This window comes from Musca autumnalis, unplaced genomic scaffold (assembly GCF_047663935.1).
Source record: "Musca autumnalis isolate F117 unplaced genomic scaffold, ASM4766393v1 scaffold_1, whole genome shotgun sequence".
NCBI classification, from domain to species: Eukaryota; Metazoa; Arthropoda; class Insecta; order Diptera; family Muscidae; genus Musca; species Musca autumnalis.
This window is the reverse complement of record NW_027411644.1, coordinates 315159271-315184363: the sequence shown is the minus strand read 5'-3', so window position 1 is coordinate 315184363 and position 25093 is coordinate 315159271. Positions and strand designations below refer to the sequence as shown.

The following is a 25093-nucleotide window of genomic DNA, read 5'->3' as shown; positions in this document are numbered from 1 at the left end:
CTCGATTTCAACTGTCAATTCCATTGCACAAACGTCAAATGAAATCCAATCGATTTCAGATGAGTTTTCATTTGACGTATACGCAAAGGAATTGACAGCTGAAATCGAGTTGATTTCGCAAATGTAAACATAGTATAACCTTCTCTATGAGGATTTACTTGAAATATAAGCAATGGAATTGAAATTTGAAACACAGTGAGTTTGTTAAATCCGGTTATATAAAAACGTACTATTATTCCCTTATTAAACATTGAATAAAAGGTACCTATAAGAAAAATGTGTCATTTCGTATCAGAATCCAACTTGAACTTCAAAACAACTCACTTAAAATAACCACCCATTAAAACTGAAAACGATGGGTACTTGGTAACCAAACAGCAGCAACATCAACAGATTACCAACACTACAATTATAATCAACCAATCAATTGCCAAACGAACGAAAAACGACAGACGTGATATGGTCTGGTAGATTTCTTTTAGTTGATTGTCGTAAAAATTATCCTAAGATAAAAATCCGTGTAAATTTGCAAATAAAATCGAAGGCCAAGTTACCGCAACATAACGAAAACAACAAATCTCAAGTGTTTAAAGAAAAATTTTGCTCAATATCATACTGAAAATACGTAAGCAATTAGAAAACAAGTTAGAAGAAACAAACCTCACTCATTGTCATAATTTACGCCAACAGAAAGCTACGAAAACGACGACAGAAGAAAAAAACAAGAAAAAAACCAATCGATATAATAACAACAAATTGTGAAACTCGAAAATTTTGTGTGTTTTTATAGCTAAAAAAAGTAAATTATTGAACAGTGGTTTATTGCAAAAATTCTAATTGTTTGACAGAAATTAAAGAGGAAGCAAATCAGAGAAAAAACGGTAATTTACAACAACCAACCGCAAAAATATAAAAAAGAAAACGAAACGAAGTATACGTAATTTGGTCATATCATATTGCAAAAAGCAAGTAGAAAAGAAGAGAAGTACAACAGTAAACCAACAACAACACTACAAAACGAACGATATTAGCCAGTACATAACCACGGACAGAACAAGTGACGAATGGAGGGGACCTTTTAACAACTTGAACTGAAAGTTTGTGTGCTGTCATTGTTTATAACTTTGCATGTGTGTCCAAAAAACAGTGCGTTTATTTGTTAGTGCAATTTAAACCAAGAAAAAAATATTTAAAATATTTTCATCATACTACGGTTACCATCAAATTATTATTACAAATAAGGTAAGTGGTCGAAGGAATCAGAATTATGTTATTATTTACAGTTATACTTCCATCTAATTGTTTTCTGGCGGATAATTATTTCTTGTGCGTTTTTATTTGATTGATTCACCTCCCCCCTTAAATTTTAGACATGGTCTTTTCTAACAAATTCCCTCCTTTAAGGGTACTTTACACGATATGTTATTTTCATATGTGTTGTCACTTTGCGTATACATTTTGTATATAAAAAGTGACAACTCATATGTAAAATACATATAGTGTAAAGTACCCATTAGCAGATAGATGCATCAGGCAACAACTACAACAAAAACCAGTTCAGTACTGTGAAATGTCAAAAATGTTTTCGAAAAATAAAGTGATTCTCATAATTTTTTTCGACAAAATTTCATTAGGCAGGTATTAATAAACGCGTTATTACAAAAATCTATCAAAAATTCACAATTTTTCATTTAAATTTTTGTTTTTGATTTTTGTGTTTTCAATTACAACAATTTTTTTGACATTTCGCAGTACATCAGCTGGGCTGAGGCGGGTACCTTGTATGATTGTGCCATGCTTTACTCTTTGAAGATGTTATGAGTTCTCTTGTCTCTTTTATTTTTTTGCAATATAGAGAACAATGTTGCCACCTACACAAAACCACATTGCAAAAATGTAATTGGAGCTGTCATTATTATTTATTTTGTGAAGGATTATGTGTGAAGGATTATTTATAATTAGGTTGGAGAGAAAAATTATGAGAAGTGATTATGATTATTAATCATTTTATAAATATGACAGAGTTTTATAATAAAAAAGAAAATAGTGTTGTAGGTATTTACGAAAATGTTGTTGATGTTGTTAGTGAGGCAAGTTTGTGCATAGTAATTGTTACAATCTCAGCTGAACTATTCTCTTGGCAATGCGGCTGGATACCACAGTCTTAATAATCGATATATCGATTAAAATTATATGTTTAGGCGCAAGATCTAATAAAACATTGAACCACATTGGATTGTCAACATAGACAGAAATGAATGATCCTCTATGTTTAAGATAAAAATCCAAGAAGTTCTAAACAACCTTACGGCAGCCGGCAGCGGGCTCTTTTCAATTCAATTCGTACCGCATTGACTCGAAACCATAGTGTTTCGGCTGCCAACCCATGCTGCTACAACAGCAACAAATTCTAAAGCAATGATGAATGAAATATTAAAATCAAAAAGTTCAATTGGAAGTTATTGCTACATTTGGAAACATTCCACTTTCCGAAATCCCTGAGTTTGTCAAATGTTTTTGTTGTTGTTGTAACAGTATTTATATGTTTGTATGTTCGTTTTTCTGCATAATCTGGCTCTCTGGGTCTATCTCCAGTTCTAGGAATGTGGATGTTCTCGTTTGGATGTTACCACGGATCTACTGGAGTCATTTGAGTAGGTTTGCCAGCTCAGTTGAACAAGTGCAGTGTGTCGTGCGCGCCCTGTGCCGTATGCACTGCGTCATCAGTCCTTGTCCCAGGGAATATTGGTGTTTTTCCCTCCACTTGTAATTTTTGAAGTACAAAAAGAACTGTTTAAGCGGGGATGTAAACTGTTCCATGTTAAAAATCGCAACAAAATATAGGTCTGCTGCCATCCCTGCCTGGCACTAAAAGAATTCCGCCGGTTGGACTTCTTGGTCGTGAATTCCACGTACCACTGGCGTCCACACATACATAGGGATGTCTGCTCGATATCTTCAAGTTGCGTGGGGTGCCTGACAGCATCACAGGCTTTTAATAAGTCAAGCGTCAGCATCACTGTTTTATTACACGGTTTGCTCTGATTGAGTCCTCGACTAATATGTGTGGATATGGCGTATATGCAATTGTATAGCTACATACTTCTGATGCTGGGGAGGAATAAGGCCTCAAGATCTTTCTATGGGCGACAAAAGCGAAATCGATCTTTAACTTTTTTTGGCATACTTGGCTGGTTTCAAAAGCGAGACCACCCTGTCCATTTTCCAGACTTCGGGCACGATGTGCGTGCCTAGCGACAGGTTGAGAACTTTGATGAGATACTCAACCCCTGCCTCATTTAGTTATCTCAGTCTTACAATGGAAATTTCATCAGGGCTCCACGGTTTGAATGATTTAGCGTTCCAGATCAACATGTTAACTTCCAGTGTCAGCTCCTTCCTGACATTGGAGTCACTGGGGCTTGGATGACGAAGCTCATCGCACTTATTTGCTAATCCCGTCTCCTCTTCTTGGAAATTTGGTCTCACTTCCGGTATTCGACCAAGCAGGTATTGGCGAGCGGCTGCAGCAGTGATGATGTCCCGGAATGTCCTTTCTCTTACCCGAACATCAGGGTTGAACAGAACTGTAAATTGGTGATTAGCGTACTCTCTGAAACCATGCTAATTAGCTTTCCCGTAATTTATAAAAGTTCGGCGTTTAGAGGAGATGAAATCGTGCGGTCTGCTGATGGATACAATTATGGGAATTAGTTTGATCCTAGAGAAAAGGCGAGTTGCCAGGTGACACGATGATTATGTCTGGGGAACTGTGTTCTCATTGACCGTGCAAAACATAGAGCTATCAATCTGCTCAGCTTGCACTATACCCCTCTGCTCGTTTCCGAGTACCGAATGTCACAGCTTATGATGAACATTAAAGTCCCCTGAGACTAGAGGCTTATTATCTTCCAAAAGCAAGCTAGGACTGTATTTAAGGAGGACTGGTGCAATAGGAAAACTACCTACCTGCTCTTCTGGTTCGATACTTCCTCAGTACGTTGTAAACGTAACAACGCTGTAAGATACAGTTGTGGTTGTTGTAGCAGCATTGTTTTGAAGCTGGAATGGCAGCTCCAAACGCCCAAACGCTTTTGGTTTTGGGTCAACCCGGTACAAAGAACCCACTGCTGCAGTTGTTGTTGTTGTAGCCCCTAAAGAGTTTCCACGTATATATGTGGGTGGGAGAAACAAAGTATAGAAAAGAAAAATAAGGAGAAAGTTTGAAAATTAGAGAAAGTGACATTTTACTATTCCACATTCAATCCAAGGAAGATTGCTGCCTGGATCGGAATTGTCCATAGTGCCTCAGGTGTCAGATCCGTGGGGTTTTGCGGGCACGCGAAATGATGCCTTGTCGTATGGAAGGAGCTGTCGCACTTTGGGCATTGATCTGAGATCTCGGGATTGATTTGACATAGGTAGCTGTTGAGGAACCTCGAGAATCCCGGCCTGATCTGCGATAGGGTGCACCTCGTGTCTCTGGGCAGGTTTCTTTCTTCATCATTAACGGGTGGGGGTCTGGACTCCTGAACAATGTTAGTGTCCGCTACCTTCATATTCTTCCGACTCATAAAATCCAATATTACATTAAATTCCAAGAATGATGCATATTCAGGGATTCGAACTGTAACGGCTGGTGTTGGAGATGGGGCTGTCTGCAGGGGAGTCACGTATACTGATGACGGCAACTCATAGGGGGTTGTGTTCATGCAGTAACATAGTCCCTGTCGCAGTCACTCACACGAACGAGTCCATAACAACCTCGGAGATGCACCCACTCGCGGCATCTATTTTTTCTCACCGAAGTTCATATCCATATTGGTCTTGGGGTTTCCTCCGACCCGGCATGGCCTTAGCAGGCATTTCGGGATATGCTGCTTCCAACACAAAAACAATACAAATGCGAACATGTGTGGTTCCGAGTCATTCCGGTATCGAAGAACCCGCTGCTGTGGTTTTATTCTCCATTGTGTCTCAACAATCGGTGGGTTCTAAGCTGGATCTGCATATTCCAGCAATAGGCAGCCTATTGTAGGTTGTCTCCAAGGATTTTTTACAATTCCCCATTATCTGACATGTTTTTTCAGCCGGATTACTAGCCATCGTTTTAATCTAAACTTTTAACGGGTGAATGTCGTTCCCAGAATTTCACCAAATCCGCTGAGATGTCCGGGACTTAATTCACTTCTTTCTAAACTCATATCTACCATTATCCTGTAGTCAGTCTCATTAACTAGATTTGTTCGTTATCTTTCCAATGTGTATATTTTTACAACACTCAATTTCTTTACAATCCTTGTTACAAAACAAAACACAGACTTCAACTGTCTGCCACTTAACAATTTCATATTTTCCCAAATAAATTTTCTTTCATAAATAACATCAGATTTTCTCTATCTATTTCCACACATACCTGTAATAATTACAACAATCTGAATCAATCAAATTAATTTATAATTTCCTATTACAAAACTTAGTAGTTTATTTACGGTGAATGTTGTCTGACTATTGACAGTCGCAGTTGTAGAGTAGCATTCCCACCATACATATTTATGACAACAGCAATTGCTACAATGCTCAATTTGTGCATGTTTACTTACCCTTTTTCTGCTCATTCACTTCTTCTCCCTCTCTCTCACTCACCTGCCCTCCAGCGACAATAATTTCATTTTAGTAAATTACTTCCTCCATCCAAAATGAAATTGTTTAAATTGTGTTTGCTCAGTAGAAAAAAAAAACAACAAAATTCATTGAATAAGCAAAAACCTGTTGACTTTTTGATGATCAGCTGATTGGGTTTTGTAAATGAATTTGATGAAAAGAAAAAAAAAAACAACAAATTACATCTTAATTGCTACTGTAATAAAAATTTCACTCACAACAGCCAATGAGAAAATTTAATTCAATGTTTTCTCTCTATTTGAGTTTGATTGTATATTTTCATTGACTGGCTATTGGTTTTGTATTGTTTTCTTTTTTGCTTTTGTTTCGTATAATCTGTCTTTATAATTATGCATAATTACGTTAATTAAGATCAACACACAAATATCTATGATTATTTTTCTTCTTGGTTCCCAAAATTGTGTTTAATATCATGTTTATAGATTCGCTCGCCATTAATCCATCCATCCATCTATCTGCCAGGGCAGTTTGTTGCGCTCTTTAATTTGGTCAGAAATCAGGTTAAAGATATGAAAAATAAAACCAATCGCTGGCGATTGTTGTCATTCATTACGCGTAGATACAGTTGGTGTGAAATGTATAGCAGTATCATAGCAATTTAATAAATCAAGGAGGTGCTAATTGCAACTTTTGAACGACATTTTAAGAATTTGCTTCTTCTGATTCGTTTGCAATTTCAAAGTGCAAATTTTAATTACATTTAATTAATTATAGCCCGCAGGGGCATTCCTAAAAAGGGATGACGGGTGTAACGACCCCGCGGACCCCACGTTACCGACCATGGGCGGTATAACCCTAATATACCTGTGAGAGCCAACCCAAATAGGTGGGGAATAGGGTCTCTAGGTATCTGCGTTGTTACGGCGGACAAGGCAGTAGGGATGGCAGCGGATGAGCCTATATAGGTCAACGGTGGCGCCCACAGACTTCCAAGAAGTGTACGCTCGTGTTTAGGCAAAAGGTTAATCCTGGGGAACCTTAATTGAGAGCAGCCCTCTCAACCAGGATAGGAGACAGTGGTCCAATCACTCACTTCTCCGAATGCTAACTGATTAAACCGAACACGCAAAGAGAAAATATAAAAACCAATCCGAAAAACAGATCACCGAACTGGCGACGAAATCTATCGAGTACGGAACATGGAACATAAGAAGCTTAAATGGGAAAGAAAACGAATTGGTTGATGAAATATTGGGAACAAATGTTAAATACCTAGCCATAACCGAAACAAAGAAGAAGGGGTGCGGCTGTGAAATATTAAAAGACGGTTTCATTCTATTATATTCTGGAGTTCCGAAGAAGGAAAGAGCCCGAGCTGGCGTAGGCTTCGTAATCCATAAGGAAATGGAAGACTCTATCTGCGAATGGAAATTCATAAATGAAAGAATAATGGCTTTAAAAGTTAAAGAGGACACTTCACATACAACATTAGTTGTTGCGTATGCACCAACAGAAGACGCATCTGCAGAAGAAAAAGATACATTTTTTGACAATCTTCAAAACACTATTGACGACATTACTACAGATGTGATCCTAATGGGGGACTTCAACGGAAGAGTTGGAAGAAGCCCAGAAAATTATGAAAATGTTGTAGGGAAATACGGGGAGGAAGAAATAAACAACAACGGTACCCGATTGTTGCAATTCTGTATTGCCAATCAGCTAATAATTACAAACACAATGTTTCCTCATAAACACATTCATAGATACACGAGGGAGGAACCCGCACGACATGAAAAATCGGTTATAGACTATATAATTATTAGGAAAAACCAACTACCTAGATGCCGGGACGCCAGAGTCAAAAGAGGTCCGGAAATAGGCAGCGACCACTTTCTGGTCGTTTTGCGCAGAGCAATAACAAAAACCCCGCGAAAAGCAACCAGACAGAGAAATCTGCGAACAAAGATTAAAATTTCAAAATTAAAATCCAGGACGGTCCAAGAAGAATTTGCTCGAAAAGTAACAGAAAAGGCAAATGAACTTAGAACATCGGCTCTAAATGAAAATGTAGATATCTTATGGACTAATTTTAAAACCATAATGATAGAAGCAGCAAAAGAAGTATGCGGCGAAGCGAAGTGCGGAGGACGACACGTTAAAGCAACCAAATGGTGGAACGACACTATTAAATGCGAAGTTAGAGAAAAGAAAACAAGATGGAAACAATACCTCAACAACAGAACGCCATCAAACTACAACCATTACAAAGAACAACGAATAAGAGTCAAGGAAATTGTCCGCAAATCGAAATCAGAATCGTGGGAGGAATTCGGAAAATATATGGAAGAAAACTACAATCAGAACCAAAAACTGTTTTATAGAACTTTAAAAAGCCTCAGAAGAACAAAAGAGTGCCCCATTAAATTTATCCGAAGTAAAGAAGGAGAGCTACTGAGGGACGACCAAAAGATAATGGCACGGTGGAGAGAGTATTTCAACGAGCTACTAAATGGTGATAGCACACCTGTTACGGAACAAACACCAATAACTCAAGAAGATGAAGGTGTAACAAATATAATAACAACGCAAGAACTTAGTCAAGCTCTACAGAAAATGAAACTGGGGAAAGCAGCAGGCCACGATGGTATAGCCCCAGAACTGCTGAAATACATGGGTGCGACAGGCGAAGAAATGCTTCTCAAAGTGATAAATGTTGCATGGACGACGGCCACGATACCCAGCGACTGGCAGGTAGCCATAATTAACCCCATATTCAAAAAGGGCGATAACCAACTTTGTCAGAACCATCGAGGAATATCCCTTTTATCAGTTGCAGGAAAAATCTACTCTAGAATCCTAACAAACAGACTAAGGAGTGAAATCGAAGACGAACTCGAAGAAGAACAGTGTGGTTTCAGACCCAATCGAGGTACACAAGACCTGATATTCACAATGAGACAAATATCAGAAAAGACCATAGAGTACAATAAGGAAACACATTGTTGCTTTATCGATCTAGAAAAAGCCTTCGACTCGGTAAAATGGCAGGAAATATGGGATGTGCTGGACAAAAGAAATGTCAACGGTAATTTGATAAGAAGAATAAAAAGTTTTTATAAAATATGCCGAAATTACGTGAGAACGGGAAACTCTACCTCGGTAGAATTTCTGACGAACCAAGGTGTAAGACAAGGAGACATATTGAGCCCATATTTATTTATAATTCTAATGGACGACATTATAAAGACGTGTAAGGAGTCATTTCGAACATTGAATATGGGAAATTGGAAAATGCAACCTGTCAAAATATCAATGCTAGCTTATGCAGACGATGTGACTATATTAGCCAACAATCAAGAAAACCTACAACAAAATATAAACATTTTCGTAAACGAAATGACAAGACGGGGTCTACGCATTAATATCAAGAAAACGGAAACAATGGTCATCAGCCGAAATAAATGTGAACACCAACTGCACATCGGAACTGAACCCCTAAAACAAGTTAAACATTTTTGCTACCTTGGTGCAATACTAAGCGAAGACGGGAAAGCCGACAGAGATCTTAACCGTAGAATATCAGCAACAGCAAATCTCTACTATAGCCTCAACCGAAACTTCATCAGTAAGAGAGAAGTAACAAAAGGAACAAAACTAGCAGTTTTCAAATCAACTTACGTTCCAACACTTACGTATGGAAGTGAATCATGGGCACTCACAACCAAAAACCAGAACAGAATCCAAACATCAGAAATGAAGTACCTACGCCGCGTTGCAGGAAAAACCAGGAGAGATAGGGTTAGAAATGATACAATCAGATCTAACCTAGAAATCGAGCCCCTTAACGACAAAATCGAGAAAAACAATCTAAGATGGTTTGGCCATGTGACAAGAATGCCAGATACAAGATTACCAAAACGTGCTTTAGAAGCAAGACCCACTGGGACAAGAAGTAGAGGAAGACGAAGGAAAACCTGGATGGACACAGTTAACAATATATTAACCAAACGTAATATAGAACCCACAACAGCCAAAGCTGCGGCTCAAGACAGAGTAAAATGGAGAAATCTTTGCAAAAACCTCTACACTGCAAGGTAAAAGAGGTCCGGAATAAGTAAGTAAGTAAGTTAATTAAGGAGTGGAGAGAAGTCTCCCTTATCTCATCTGGGATGTTTTTGGAACAATTATAAGGAGTGGTTGACAGTATTTTGATAAGTCGAGTGTCACCAACACTGTCCTATCGAAAGGCTTGTTGGACTGTGTGCAGATGACATTTAGCGCTTTTATACTGTTGAGCTGCTTGTGAAACCAATATAATGATCGGTAACTGGGTAGTTACATGTGTCTGAAGCTGGGGAGGAGTAAAGCCTCAAGAGTCTTTGCTACGGGCAACAAAAACGTCCTTGTCTAACCTCAGTAGCCAGCATCACACTGCCACTTTCCAGATTTCAGGCTAGCGACAAATTGAGAAATTGGGCGAAATATTCGACACTTAGCTCTTTAAGAAGTTTCAGATTATCATAGAGATTCCGTTAGGACCCAACGTTATGGATGACTAAAGGGGTGTTTACACTAGGCATCAATGTCATATGAACTGAAATTTTCCATCGTTATACAGTTGCTAGTGTATGCAATATTGGAAATTTCCCTTATGCCATTTACTTTTTGCGTCCACACCAGCAAAAATGCAGTGAAATTACGTCTCCACATTGTCTGTGGGGGCAGATATGGAATGGTTTTATTTCGGGTCATATGACATTGATGGCTAGTGTGAACACCCCTCAGGCATTCATAATGGTATTTGCAATATCATCCATTATAAATTGTTTTGGTACTCCTGGCATGGAGCGATCTAATTCAATATACTACTCTTCTCTTCGCCCTGTCACTACCGAGTTGCTAGCTGTCAATTAAAATAACTTGTGCACTTCTTCGGTGATACAGCTACTTATTCCCATTGTGCTAACCGATCAACCTCTTAATTTCCTGTGTGAGCTCGCTGACTCTGTTGGGTTTGCTCGACAAAGCTCATCACCTTGATTTGCAATCCCATGGTTGCGAGTTCTTACGTACCGGATTGGCCCGAAACCGTAATGTTTCGACCAGCGGCTGCCAATCCAGTATCAAACCTATGCTTTAACGTAGGTTTCATGCTGCTACAACAACAAGCCTGATTTGCTAGTCCCGCTGACTATGCTAGGACATTTTATCTCACCTCGGCTATTCGACCTGCATTATATCTCGGAAAGCGGCTTCTTACGTACCGTATTGACCCGAAACCATAGTGTTTCGGTCAGCGGCTGCAAATTCAGCATCAAATCTATGCTTCAACGTAGGTTTCATGATGCCACAACAACAAGCCTGATTTGCTAGTCCCGCTACCTATGCTAGGACATTTTTTCTCACCTCGGAAAGTCGTTTCTGCTACCGAACATCAGAAGTGCTGGACAGTCCCTTGAAGCGGTGATTGGTGAACTCTCTGAAACTAGGGCAATTAGTTTTTTTTTTGATGATGCAGCGTTCAGAGATGATTAAGTCGGTTTATAGGGAGATGGTATAACTTAAGAGAAACGACGGGTTACCAGGTGATTCATTTGGCAGATCAGGTGTTTATTATTGTATGTTTGCGTCTTCGTTCTTCTGCTCAATCTGGCTCTGGGTCCAGTTCCAGTTCTAGGAAAGTGGCTGTTTCGATAGAATGTAACCACATGCCCATTGGGGTTAGATGAGTAGGTTTGGCAGGTCAGTCGAAAAGGTGGAGTGTGTCGTGCAGACCCATGTCGTATGCTGGGCAGATGTCTCTTTAAACCAAAACTACTCTGGTTTGTCGTGGCAGCTGACACTCCTCAGCTGCGATAGATGGGGGATGTGCATCGAGGATTTTATTCACACTATGCGTCCTTGTTTGATATGCTTGTTGATCTATATCTATCTCTCCTGTATCATTGGACCTCCGTTCTCCAGAACGTGAAGATCTTGATGTGTCTGCATATGTCGGGCCTATCCACCAGATGGTGATTGGTATGGCTCTCACCGTAACATTCAAGCAAGTACTGCAATCGGCGGCATTCTGGCAAGTTTCAATCTTTCACCATTCCGTATCACAAGGACCAAACTGGCGCCGCATATCTTACCACAGACCGACCGATCGCTTTATATGTGGTCAACAAGGTTTCTTTATCTGCACCCCAAATGCTACCGGCTAGGAACTTGTGGACCTTGTTCTTACATTTCAGCTTGTCACAGATAGTGGCGGCGTGCGCGCACGATGAAAACATGCTGTCGAATGCCACCCCTAGAGTTTTGGGGTAGTTTATGGTCGGAATTCTGCCACCATCTCTTCTCACCGGCGCCGTTCATGTGGTGAACACAAATGCGGTAGATTTAACGGCGGTTATTGGCATATTCCTCGCGTGGAAAAAGGTGGTAAGATTGGTCAAAATTCAGGGAAGGTACCTGACGCCAAGCTCGTACAATCGTCCACATACGTTACAATCTCAATGCAGTCTGGAGGGGCGGAAGGCAGGAGAGGTAGTGGTTAAACCGTTCCAAATTTGGTGGGAGAATTGTCCGTTCAATGTTCTTAAACAGAGTCGAGCGCTTGACAGTACCAAAGGCTTTTGATAAGTCAAGCACCACCATCACGTTTCTATCACATGGTTTACTTTGGTTGAGTCCTCGACTTGTAAGTGTTGAGATGGCGTGCCGTGCTGTTTATGGAACCCATGTTGATGATCAGCATCTGAATAGCTATTTCTGACGCTGGGAGGGACTAAAGCCTCAAGGTACTTTGCTACAGGCGACAAAACCGAAATCGGCCTGTACGATTCACCTTTGCTGGCATCCTTGCTTATTGAGGTCTTCTATGGCCAACAGAAGACATCTTCAGATCTTCTACAGACAAGAGAAGTCCTATCGAGTTTTTCCATAGGTCTTGAAGTCTTCTATATACAACAAATGACCTCTTGACCACAAAAGACTTCTTGAGGTCTTCTACAAACAACAGAAGACATCTTTAGAACTTTTATAGCCAAAAGATAACATCCAGAGGTCTCCAATAGCCAACAGAAGACCTCTTCAGATCTTCTATAAGAGAAGTCCTGTCGAGTTCTTCCACAGACAACAAAGACCTATTGAAATCTTCTATAGACAACAAAAGATATCTTGAGGTCTTCGATATACAACATAAGACTTCATGAGGTCTTCTATAGACAACAGAAGATCTTTTGAGGTCTTCTATAGACACAGAAGATCTCTTGAGGTCTTCGATATACAACAGAAGACTTCTTGAGGCCTTCTATAGGCAACAAAAAACGTCTTGAGGTATTCTTTAGGTCTTTAGTTGAAGTCTTCTATAGACAATTGAAGCCATCTTGAGGACTGTTGAGGGCTTTTATAGACAACTTAAGACCTATTGATGTCTTCTACAGACAACTTTATCCATATGTCTAGGACATAAAAAAACAGGCATACATTGAACGTATGTATGTGCAAGAATGTGCACCATTAGGTCCAACCTGCTTCAGCCAAATGCTATTCACGGCGGCCTGTTCTATGCACCGGATTCGACCAGAGGCCGTCACCTCAACAATTATGTGTTTGTGTTCGTGTATTTTTTTCACCATGGGAGAGTGCCTGCTCCGAGATCTTCTGGTCCGTGCCGGGATAGAGATGAACCCCGGGCCAGTATGGATCTGTTCCGTTTGCCAGATCTTCATCCACCACATGTCAACAATGGTGAGATGTCTGATTCTTCGTCGTTCGGAATACGAGACACTCCGGCAGTCTCCCCAAACAACAACAACAACGGCCCGGAAATGCATCTTTCCTGCAATTTAATTGCAACGGTCTCCGCAATAAGGTCAGCGAAATTGTAGATTGTATGAGTCGGAAAAACATCATGGTCGCCGCTATCCAAGAAACAAAGCTCACGGCCACGTGTAGCTTGCGTGTGATGGTTACAACGTTTTGCGGAAGGATCGCACAAGAAGCGGAGGAGGACTTGCTTTCCTGATACACCAGTCTGTCCACTACAGACCTATCTCGTTTGAGCTTGTCTCTAGTGACCCATACATGCCGAGGTAAAGCTGCTTAATATGTACATACCGCCGATGAATAGCTGTGCCCGGCGTTATATGCCCGATTATAAGTTCGCTTTTAGATGGCAATAACCGTCTGGTGCTAGGGGCCTTCAATGCTCATCACGAGCTTTGGCATTTCGTCCTAGATAATGACCAGAGGGGTACTGCGCTGGCTGAGCAATTTGATAGCCAGCCATGTTTGAAACGTTGGGTAATCAACTATATGTGCGGGCGCCAGTCGTTTGTGGAATTCAGAAACAAGAAGTCCGAACCCCGTAGAGTGAAACAGGGAGTTCCCCAAGGAGGGGTGATATCTCCGGAACTGTTTAACCTCTACGTTTCTGATATTCCACACCCTCCAGACGGTATAGACCTAGCTAACTTAGTGCAGTTCTTCTATCTGAGGAATATGAAAATATCCGCAGCTAAATCCACTGCCGCGCTGCTCACCACATGGACGGCTGAAATGAGGCTCCCACTGAACAAATTGGTTGATTCCGACAGCTAACTACCCCGAAATACTGGGTGTAACGTTCGATAGCATGGTTAAGTCGTCCGCGCATGCCACAACTATTTGCGATAAGATCAGAAGTAGGAACAAGGTGCTCAAGTCGCTGGCCGTAAGCACTTGGGGAACTAACAAACAAACCACCTACAATGCAATAGGCCGGCCTGTGTTCTGCAAAGGTTTGCACGACGCAGTGGAAGAAGATTCACACCTGCCAGAATGCTGCCATGAGGACTGCAAAAGGGTGCCTCCTCATGATACCAGTGACCATCTTCATGAGGAGACGAAGATTTTACCGGTGCGTCAACACAAAATGTTTTCGATGCAGTATCTGCTTGGCTGCTATCGCAGTGAGCATCCCTGCCACGAATTAATGGACAGGCTTTCTCCTTTATGATCTAGAGAGAGGTCCAAAGGTATAAAAGAGAACATCTTATTATGCTTATTAGGCATGCTTGCGCAGGCAGTACAGAGATACAGTGTGAATGCCGTACTTGGAGACAACCCCCTATCCATCGCAGCTGAAGAACGCCAGCTGCCAAGGCAAACACGAGCGGTTTTAGCCCAGTTAATTTCCGGACGATGCAGCCGATGCACATGCCCAGCATGTGGATTGGGACCACACGATACACTGCATTTGTTTAGGTTGCAGAATTCTTGAATCTGGATACAGAGGAACCTGATAACTGAAATAATACACGAACGAACACATTTGCGATGCTACAACAACAACCTGCTTCAGCTTTTTTTTTTTTGCCAAAACATCTGGACCAATTGCTGTGAAGCTCTTGGCGGATTTGGATTTGAGAAGAGAAGTGAGGGGAGTTATTGAAGACGATCCCAAGGATCTTTGGTTTATATGAATATAGGGTATACACCTGTCATCGACGAATATTCAAGCTGTGTGTTGACTTCTCCCGTACAGAAAGTGAATACTCGTAAGTACACTCGATACTTTCCTAAAGTAGATTGTACACCCTGAAGAAATTTGTGATTGTGACACTTTATAATTGTTCCACAAACATCCCAGGGGGACAAGAGAGACTTCTCTCATATCAATGAGTGCACCCCGATTCATATTAGCTCAATGATATCGGACCTACTGTTTATCGCCGAGTCCGAACGGCATGTCCTACGACACCATTTGTTGAGAAGTTTTACATTTTTTCGGGTGGGCTCCATACATTTGACCGGAAGATGTAAGCGATTTTTAATACAAAAATAGTCTACTTCTTTGATACAATAATCTGACAAAACCAAATGGGAGCGGTGTTAATATACAGTGTCGCCCAAAACTAAAGCACCCCCTTAGTACATTTTTTTATACCCTCAGCATTTATGCCAACGAGGGTATATACACTTTCATACGGGCAAAATGTTCGTCATCGAAATAATAGTTTTAGACCCCAAGTATGTTTGGACGAAATGTGTTTCAGACAATTTGGAGTTGATTTAGCAATGTCCGTCCGTCTGTCTGTCTGGCTGGTGCGCACGATAACTCTCGAACGGATCAACCGATTCGGTCCAGTTCGAAGATGGGATATATCGGTCCCCTCCTTCCAGTACCTTCCCCACAAAAGTTCGGAAATGTTCGGAAAAGTTGTGCGCACGATAACTCTTGAAGGTAGTAACCGATTTGGTCCACAATTTGCACATCGTAAAATTTCTACCAGACTTAGATGAGGTTCCAATATGGACTCAATCGGTTCAATCCTTCGGGTACCTCCCACACAAATTTTCGGAAAAGTTCAGTTTAGGACCTGCTCTCGAATCGCTTTGATTTTTGTTGTAGCAACTTGTATTCACTGCCCCCCATACGACGGTACAAGTTTCTTCAGAGGCAAGTTCATACTTCCTCAGGAAATAGCCTGAAAGATACAAAAAACCCCTATGACACCGTGTGTAGTGGTTGGAGCGCAAGATAACTCTCGAACGGATCTGCTGATTCGGTCCAAAATATGGCCTTCGTATTTGTTTTTGCAAACGTAGTTTAAGTTGGAAATAAGCCATATCGGTCCACTCCTTCAGGTACCTCCCCCACAAAAGTTCGGAAATGTTCGGAAAAATTGTTTGTACGGTAACTCCTGAAGGGAGTGGCCGAATTGGTCCATACTTTACACATCTCAATATAACTACCAGATATAGATCGGGTTCGAATATGGACTATATTTGTCCACTCCTTACCTCCCACACAAAATTTTAGATAAATTCACTTTAATCCTGCTCTCGAATCAATTTGATTTTTGTTGGATCAACTTGCAGTCGCTGCCTTAACTACGACAGTAAAAGTTTTTTCAGGGACAAGTCCATACTTCTTGAGAAAACAGCTCAAAAGGTTTCAAAAACCCCTATGGCACCATGTGTTGTGGCTGGAGAGCTCGAACCGAATACTGCGTTCGCCAACACTTTGGATATTGTAATATTCCTTCGAATATTATATGAATTTCGAAAGTGGTGCTTATAGATCCACTCCTTCCGGTACCTCCCCCACAAAAGTTCCTAAATATTCGGTGAAATGGTACGAGCGATTTCTCATAGACGTAGCAACCGATTTGGTCCCAACTTTGGATCTCTAAATATTGTCGAAACTTAGTTTGTGATCAAATTTGGGTCCTATCTGTCCAGTCCTTGTGGTACCACCCACACAAATGTTCAAAATTTTTGTGTGGTTAAGGGTCTGTTCGAGAATCTATTGGACATTTTAACCGAAGGTTTTCCTAGTGGCCCTGTTTACAGCGATATTATGTTTTTGGTAGGCTAGTGTGATAAAAAAGCCCTATCTAGCTATATCCCCGCAACTTTTGTCGGTTCATACGCCCAAAATTTTGAAAACCCCCCTAAATACATACGTTTTTTTTTGGAAAAGAAGTATTTCAATCCACACAGGCTGAGTGTATATCTCTGTCTGTAAAGCCGACTAATACTTTTTTACTTGCTTGTATATCGACTCCATTGCAGTTAAATAGCAAAAGGTATGCATTTTTAAGAATTGGAAAATTGATGAGTCTCGTAAACTGATGACGGAGATTCAGTTGTAATCTTTACGCAGCCTGCAAGAACATAGTCCCTGTCGCAGTCGCTCTCATGCATAAGTGGACTATGTTGCCACAGTCTTTTGCGATTTCATTACCTACATATTAATTCTAAAGCTGCAATCAATGGTCACCAATATGATTCAACAATATCCATACATATGCTACGCCGTTAATACAACAAACAACTGTCTGTGATTTGTATCTTTTTAATTTCCGTTTTGTCCAAAAATTTAAGCAAAGTAGTGTGGAATACCTGAACGGTAAACAATCGCAATTTGATATTCCGTTTTTTGTTTGTTAAATAAAAAAAAACTTGTTATAATTTTGTTTTTTTTTTCACAATTTTTTTGTTTGTCTTTAAATTCTACAGTCAAATGTGGCCAAAATGAACATTGCTGGTTGTCGCTAGAAGTCAGAAAGCTGTTTTAGCCCCACTGCTTCAGTGGTGCTAAAAGCTTGTGCGGTTCACAAACAAATTCACCATAACCATGTTCCACCGTTTCTAGATTTCAAATTCGTAATGTGACAATGATTTCATTTGTTTTAGAGTTTTGTATTTCTGTGTTGGTTTGCTTTTAAGTTTGACTCATTGAGTACCAGTTTTTTCGTATACAGTTTAAATGAGCATGAGAACCACTCACTAGCTTTTTGATAAAAATAATTAAAATATTTTTAAACTAAGAATTAACTGAAACTTCTTATTTATTTTATGTGGATGAAACATTCCAAATTTTCTTCAAAAGTGAAGACAATAAAGCTAAGGTTTTTAACCTAAATTAAAGCATGACTTGAAGTGATCACTTGTCGTGATAAGACGCAAATTGCAAACCAACTACAGTTACTTGTGTATAATTGCATTTCAACAAACACCTGTCTAGTTGGCTAGTTTATTTGTATTAGTCCATGTTTTCATATTCGTTTTGCCAAAAAATTGCTTACTGTTATTGTTAAAAATAGAAATAGAATACAGCATAAACCAGAATCTAAGCATCCTGAAATATAGTTTGTCAGGTGAAATACCATGAAAATATGTATTTCCTGGAAAAGTGGAAGCTTTGTAAATGAGCTGTCCTTTGTTAAAATTATTTTTTATTTGCTATAAATAGAGCCATCGAAAAAATCTCCACCATTATACAGATATTTAGATGTATGACAAACAGCGATATGCCAGTCGACCGGAATTTTTTGTTTTCTATTACACCCATATTTTATTACAAAAGTGTCGAAGATTTAAAGCATTGTGTCTCATGTTGACAATTTCACTCTTGACTTGTCTGCTTCTTTCAGTGATTTTAGGCTAATTTTCATATCTTATTATTTGTAACTTGAGACGTTTTTTTGCCGTTGTCAAACATAATATTTAATTATACAGTTCTTGTAATGGTGTGAACACGAACATCAATTTGTGTCTTTGTTTATATTTGTGAATTTTTACATGAGAAATCAATCGATACAATTTTTTCGGGTGAGCGCCATAACTTGTCACACATAATTAATATTTATTTTAGATTTGACCGGAAGATGTAAGCGATTTTTAATACAAAAATAGTTTACTTCTTTGGTATAATTATCTGATAACACTAAATGGGAGCGGTGTTAATATACAGTGTCGACCAAAACTCAGTACATTTTTTTTAAATTTAACTTAATTTAATTATTGGAAAATATAAACGTAAGGAGTTCAGGGGCCTAATTACGAAATTCGATTCGATCGAGTATTTACTCGTGAATGAAAAAAATCGAACTATTAAAACCTGTGTTCTTATAAGAATATTGAGAAGGTAGATTTTAAAAAATGTGTTTATTTTGAAGCAAAAACTAAATAAAAACAAATTTATTAATTTAAAAATGGTAAATATTTGTTGAAATCGTTGAATAATAATTTCGGAATGAAGTTGTGCTAGAAAACTGTACGAAATGATTTATTTTTGTAAAACTTGTTGACATTGTTCTAACAAATTGCTAAGTCCTGGGCCACACTAGAGTAATTTCGGCCTTTAGAGGCACCTAAGGTAGGAAGACCATATTTGCAACATAGGTAGTCCTTTCTATTCTGATTCCAACGGTGTATAACTTTTGTCCCGGAAATGTATACTTCCACACTTATTAAACTCAATTCCTGTTGAAATTTTGTTAAAACGCATTTACATTCGTGATAAAAGGAGGAAAATTTTGTTCCGTTTCCGAGGATTGTATATGTGCATAGAAGAAAGTCTTAAATCCCCGGCCGAAGGCCGGCTATTTAAAAAAAAATTGAAAATTTAGGAGAAAATGTTGTTACCCGAGATTTGCACCTGTCCATAGGAGAAAGCCTTATTTTTGAGAAAAAAAAATCTGTGACCTATTTCTCGGGAAGTGTCGACTTCATATAATTGTATTCCTGTGTTGGGGGAGACGAGACTTACCAGTAATAATACAATTTTCATACGATACGAGTTTAGTAAGTCTAACATAGGTATTTTCCGGAACTTTCGAGGCCGATATCTCGGGAAGTATACATTTCCGGGACAAAAATTATACACCGTTGGAATCAGAATAGAATTGGCTATGTGTGGGGAAAATGACGATTTTTTCCGCCAGGTGCCTCTAAAGGAAATTTGTTCCCACGGTTTCATGTGTTCTGCAATTTTGCTTTGTTGCAATATTCGCATGCAACAAACAGACCGTTTTATTTTACATTTTCTTTTATTTCCATGTCAAAATTTCAGTGAAATTACTCTTAGTGTGGCCCGGGACTAATGTATCTACCTTAGTAAATGTACAGTTGTTGGCGCGAATAGATCTTCATAGCTTGATTTTTTCATTCTCGAGCAAATACTCGATCGAATCGAATGTCGTAATTAGGCCCCAGAGTTTAGCAAAAAAAAGTAAGAATTAAAAAAAATGTTTTCGCAAATAGACAGCGGAATCCTATGCAAATGCATATATGGTTAGGATGGTCGCAGAGAAAATCTGATTAGACAGAAAAACGAATCCTTTAATATCAACTTGGATTCATCAGAGAACAGTACAGTCTTCCATTTCCGGATACCCCATTTCAGATGGGTTTTGGCGAATTGAAGTCTGACTTTTTCATTTTTGACGATAAGAAAGGTTTGTTTTGTTGGTCGTCGTCAACACAAGCCGTCCTCTACCTAGAGTTGGGCCATCTAGTTCCTAGTTCCTGGTACTAGTTCCAAAGCGTATGAGTAACATCATTAAATATAACGTGTGATAGTAAGTATACGCAGTTTGTTCAAAGAAAAAAGGTGGGCCATTGGAACTGCGAAGTGAACGAGATAGTTCCATATAGTTCCTTTGGCACAACTCTACCTCTACCGTTCTTTTATAAATCGTTCTTCTGCTAATTTTTAAATCTAAGCGACTTTGTATTTGACCAGAAGATTCTGTAGCATCGTTTTTGGGTGAATATCAACAAAACCAATGTTTTGGTAGAGACCCCTTCCGATTTTCGGCATTTTGAGGATTTAAGCTAAATTTTCCGAAAATAAATTATTTCGACTGAAATAATTAATAATTTAATATCCTCTATGTCTACAAGATGTGCGCGTGTCATCCAGAATAAAGGATACGCAACGAAAAATGATTTCAATGGCCTTTCGGGTTGAATAAACGGCGAACCTGATCCGCCGCCTATGAAAATTATATTTTTCCGTAATCAGCGCAACAAACCCTACCTTCGGACAAAAATTAAAAAAACCGGAGAGTTTTCTTTGTGCTTTCGATTACAGATGTGGCTTAATTGAGCTACTTTTGCATAAAATGACGCTAACATGGAATAACTCTACTAAACACTCTCTAATGGCAAATCGTAGCTCTCCACCAAAATTTAGCTTTGTGGGAATTTGTTCTATTTCAATGTCTATTTTGACGCTTGTAGACCGTTTTAAGACATCCAAAAATCTTTACAAAATCCAAGCTTTTTGGTCTTTTTGTGACCTCCCAAGGCCACTAGGCCTTTTTAAGACCTCTTAAACATGTTTATAAAATCCACGCCTCTAGGCACTTTTAAGTCCTCTTAAAAATGTTTATAAAATCCACGCTTTTTGGGCCTCTTTGGGAGCTCCTAAATTTTTTTATAAAATCCACGCTTTTTGGGCCTCTTTGGGAGCTCCTAAAATGTTGTTGGTTCTCATTAGGACCTCCTAAAAATCATTAAAAAATCCATTCCTTTTTGTTCTCATTAGAACCTCCTAAAAATCTTTAAAAAATCCACGCTTTTTGCTTCTCATTAGGACCTCCTAAAAATCTTATAAAATCCACGACTATTGCTCTTTTTAAGACCTCTTTTTGTTTATGAAATCCACGCTTTTTTGGCCTCTTTGGGAGCTCCTAAAAATCTTTAAAAAAATCCACGCTTTTTTGGTCTCTTTGGGAGCTCCTAAAAATCTTTAAAAAATTCGCGCCTTCTGGTTCTCATTAGGGCCTCCTAAAAATCTTTAAAAAATCCACGATTTTTGGTTCTCATAGGACCTCTAAAAAACCTTTAAAGAATCCACTCTTTTTGATTCTCATAGGACCTCCAAAAAATATTTAAAGAATCCACGTTTATTTGAGCTCTTTGGGACCTCCAAAAAATATTTAAATCCACTCTTTTTGGTTCTCATAGGACCCCCAAAAAATCTTTAGAAAATCCACGTTTATTTGAGCTCTTTGGGACCCCAAAAAAAATCTTTGAAGAATCCACGTTTATTTGAGCTCTTTGGGACCTCCAAAAAATATTTAAATCCACTCTTTTTGGTTCTCATAGGACCCCCAAAAAAATCTTTAAAGTATCCACGTTTATTTGAGCTCTTTGGGACCCCCCAAAAAAACTTTAAAAAAGCCACGTTTATTTTGAGCTCTTTGGGACCCCCCAAAAAAACTTTAAAAAAGTCACGTTTATTTGAGCTCTTTGGGACCCCCCAAAAAAAATTTAAAAAATCCACGTTTATTTGAGCTCTTTGGGACCCCCCAAAAAAACTTTAAAAAATCCACGTTTATTTGAGCTCTTTGGGACCCCCCAAAAAAAATTTAAAAAATCCACGTTTATTTGAGCTCTTTGGGACCCCCCAAAAAAACTTTAAAAATCCACGTTTATTTGAGCTCTTTGGGACCCCCCAAAAAAACTTTAAAAAATCCACGTTTATTTGAGCTCTTTGGGACCCCCCAAAAAAAAACTTTAAAAAATCCACGTTTATTTGAGCTCTTTGGGACCCCTAAAAAAACTTTAAAAAATCCACGTTTATTTGAGCTCTTTGGGACCCCCCAAAAAAATCTTTAAAAAATCCACGTTTATTTGAGCTCTTTGGGACCCCCCAAAAAAATCTTTAAAAAAATCCACGTTTATTTGAGCTCTTTGGGACCCCCCAAAAAATCTTTAAAAAATCCACGTTTATTTGAGCTCTTTGGGACCCCCCAAAAAAACTTTAAAAAATCCACGTTTATTTGAGCTCTTTGGGACTCCCCAAAAAAATCTTTAAAAAATCCACGTTTATTTGAGCTCTTTAAAAAATCCACGTTTATTTGAGCTCTTTGGGACCCCCCAAAAAAACTTTAAAAAATCCACGTTTATTTGAGCTCTTTGGGACTCCCCAAAAAAATCTTTAAAAAAATCCACGTTTATTTGAGCTCTTTGGGACCCCCCAAAAAATCTTTAAAAAATCCACGTTTATTTGAGCTCTTTGGGACCCCCCAAAAAAACTTTAAAAAATCCACGTTTATTTGAGCTCTTTGGGACTCCCCAAAAAAATCCTTAAAAAATCCACGTTTATTTGAGCTCTTTAAAAAATCCACGTTTATTTGAGCTCTTTGGGACCCCCCAAAAAAACTTTAAAAAATCCACGTTTATTTGAGCTCTTTGGGACCCCCCAAAAAAACTTTAAAAAATCCACGTTTATTTGAGCTCTTTGGGACCCCTAAAAAAAACTTTAAAAAATCCACGTTTATTTGAGCTCTTTGGGACCCCCCAAAAAAATCTTTAAAAAATCCACGTTTATTTGAGCTCTTTGGGACCCCCCAAAAAAATCTTTAAAAAAATCCACGTTTATTTGAGCTCTTTGGGACCCCCCAAAAATCTTTAAAAAATCCACGTTTATTTGAGCTCTTTGGGACCCCCCAAAAAAACTTTAAAAAATCCACGTTTATTTGAGCTATTTGGGACCCCCCAAAAAAACTTTAAAAAATCCACGTTTATTTGAGCTCTTTGGGACCCCCAAAAAACTTTAAAAAATCCACGTTTATTTGAGCTCTTTGGGACCCCCCAAAAAAACTTTAAAAAATCCACGTTTATTTGAGCTCTTTGGGACCCCCCAAAAAAAACTTTAAAAAATCCACGTTTATTTGAGCTCTTTGGGACCCCCCAAAAAAACTTTAAAAAATCCACGTTTATTTGAGCTCTTTGGGACCCCCCAAAAAAACTTTAAAAAATCCACGTTTATTTGAGCTCTTTGGGACCCCCCAAAAAAAACTTTAAAAAATCCACGTTTATTTGAGCTCTTTGGGACCCCTAAAAAAACTTTAAAAAATCCACGTTTATTTGAGCTCTTTGGGACCCCCCAAAAAATCTTTAAAAAATCCACGTTTTTTTGAGCTCTTTGGGACCCCCCAAAAAATCTTTAAAAAATCCACGTTTATTTGAGCTCTTTAAAAAATCCACGTTTATTTCAGCTCTTTGGGACCCCCCAAAAAAATCTTTAAAAAATCCACGTTTATTTGAGCTCTTTGGGACCCCCCAAAAAAATCTTTAAAAAATCCACGTTTATTTGAGCTATTTGGGACCTCCAAAAAATCTGTTAGAAATCAAAATTTTTGGCATTGAAGGGTGTGGGGCACTAGATGGTCGACCGGCTTTTTGTCTAATGTTACATGTTTATTTTTACATCTAACATTTTTCAAAACAATGGTAAACCCACTTTAATAATTGATAACCTATTTTGTTATGTCGTCATCACTTCCGCATGCGAAAGGAAAGGCATGTCAATCTGTCACAGCAATCGTGTATTCCTCTTTGTCTATAGATTCATTGTGACATTTGCTGTTAGATTCTTTTATAACTTCCTCATGTCAAATCAAACTTTGACATTTACACAATACCATTGCCGATATTCACCACACAGTAATGGTGAACTAAGAACTTGGGTTCAAAATAGAAGTCACCATTTGGTTGGTTCATGGCCCCAAAAAGCCAGCAGTGTTTGCCTAGCAAAGGGCATGCGCAAAAAATTATTGAATTGCATGTTTCTTTTGTTCCGTATCCAATACGAATAATATGGGGGATAACAAAATGAAAGGAATGAAAAACCATAAAGAATGAGAAAATAATATATTGACACACAATATTTTATGACTTTTTATAATAAAAGGACTACATTTCGAATGGATAAGGCCAGATAGGGAGGAGTACGAAGAGTTTGTTTGTTTTGAGAGCAATTGACGAAGAAGTGGCGGGGTGATTTTGAAGGTTTTTGTTCATGTCATTTAAAAGAGGAAGTGCGGCCCCCAGCTAAATGCAACTTAAACATCCTTTTGGCAAAAGTTAAAATGTGGCACACACACATACATGCATATCATAACAGGGGGTGGTTTCTCCAACCACTTGGGAGGATTACTCATTCTATAAAAGTTATGATTCAAATGCTTATATTTTTTGTTTGTTTCGAAATGTGAGGGAGAAGGTGGACGAATGCAACCTGCCAACCAAAAGTGTGTGTGGAGGTATGATGGAATGAATCATAAAGTTGAGTTAGGACATGATTATCATGATGATGTGTTGGGGTGAGGTTATTATTGACAGTTCCTTTCTCTTCTAAACAAGGTGAATGGTGTACCCAATGACACTAGGAAAATCTAACGACTTGTTT

General features: G+C 38.9%; 1 protein-coding gene across 16 annotated transcripts in view; it reads left to right on the top strand.

The window, feature by feature from the left end:
• The first annotated feature begins 377 nt into the window (after nucleotides 1-377).
• The window catches only part of LOC141389958 (ubiquitin carboxyl-terminal hydrolase 46-like), a 426104-nt gene continuing 401388 nt past the window's right edge, over nucleotides 378-25093 (top strand). For 12 of the 16 annotated variants that reach the window (XM_073962288.1, XM_073962281.1, XM_073962286.1 and 9 more), the window contains exon 1: nucleotides 411-1242. The gene's annotated coding sequence lies outside the window, so the exon portion shown is untranslated. Of the gene's footprint in view, nucleotides 1243-25093 lie in introns of all 16 variants that reach the window. The other 4 variants (XM_073962273.1, XM_073962277.1, XM_073962265.1 and 1 more) reach the window with 2 other exon arrangements.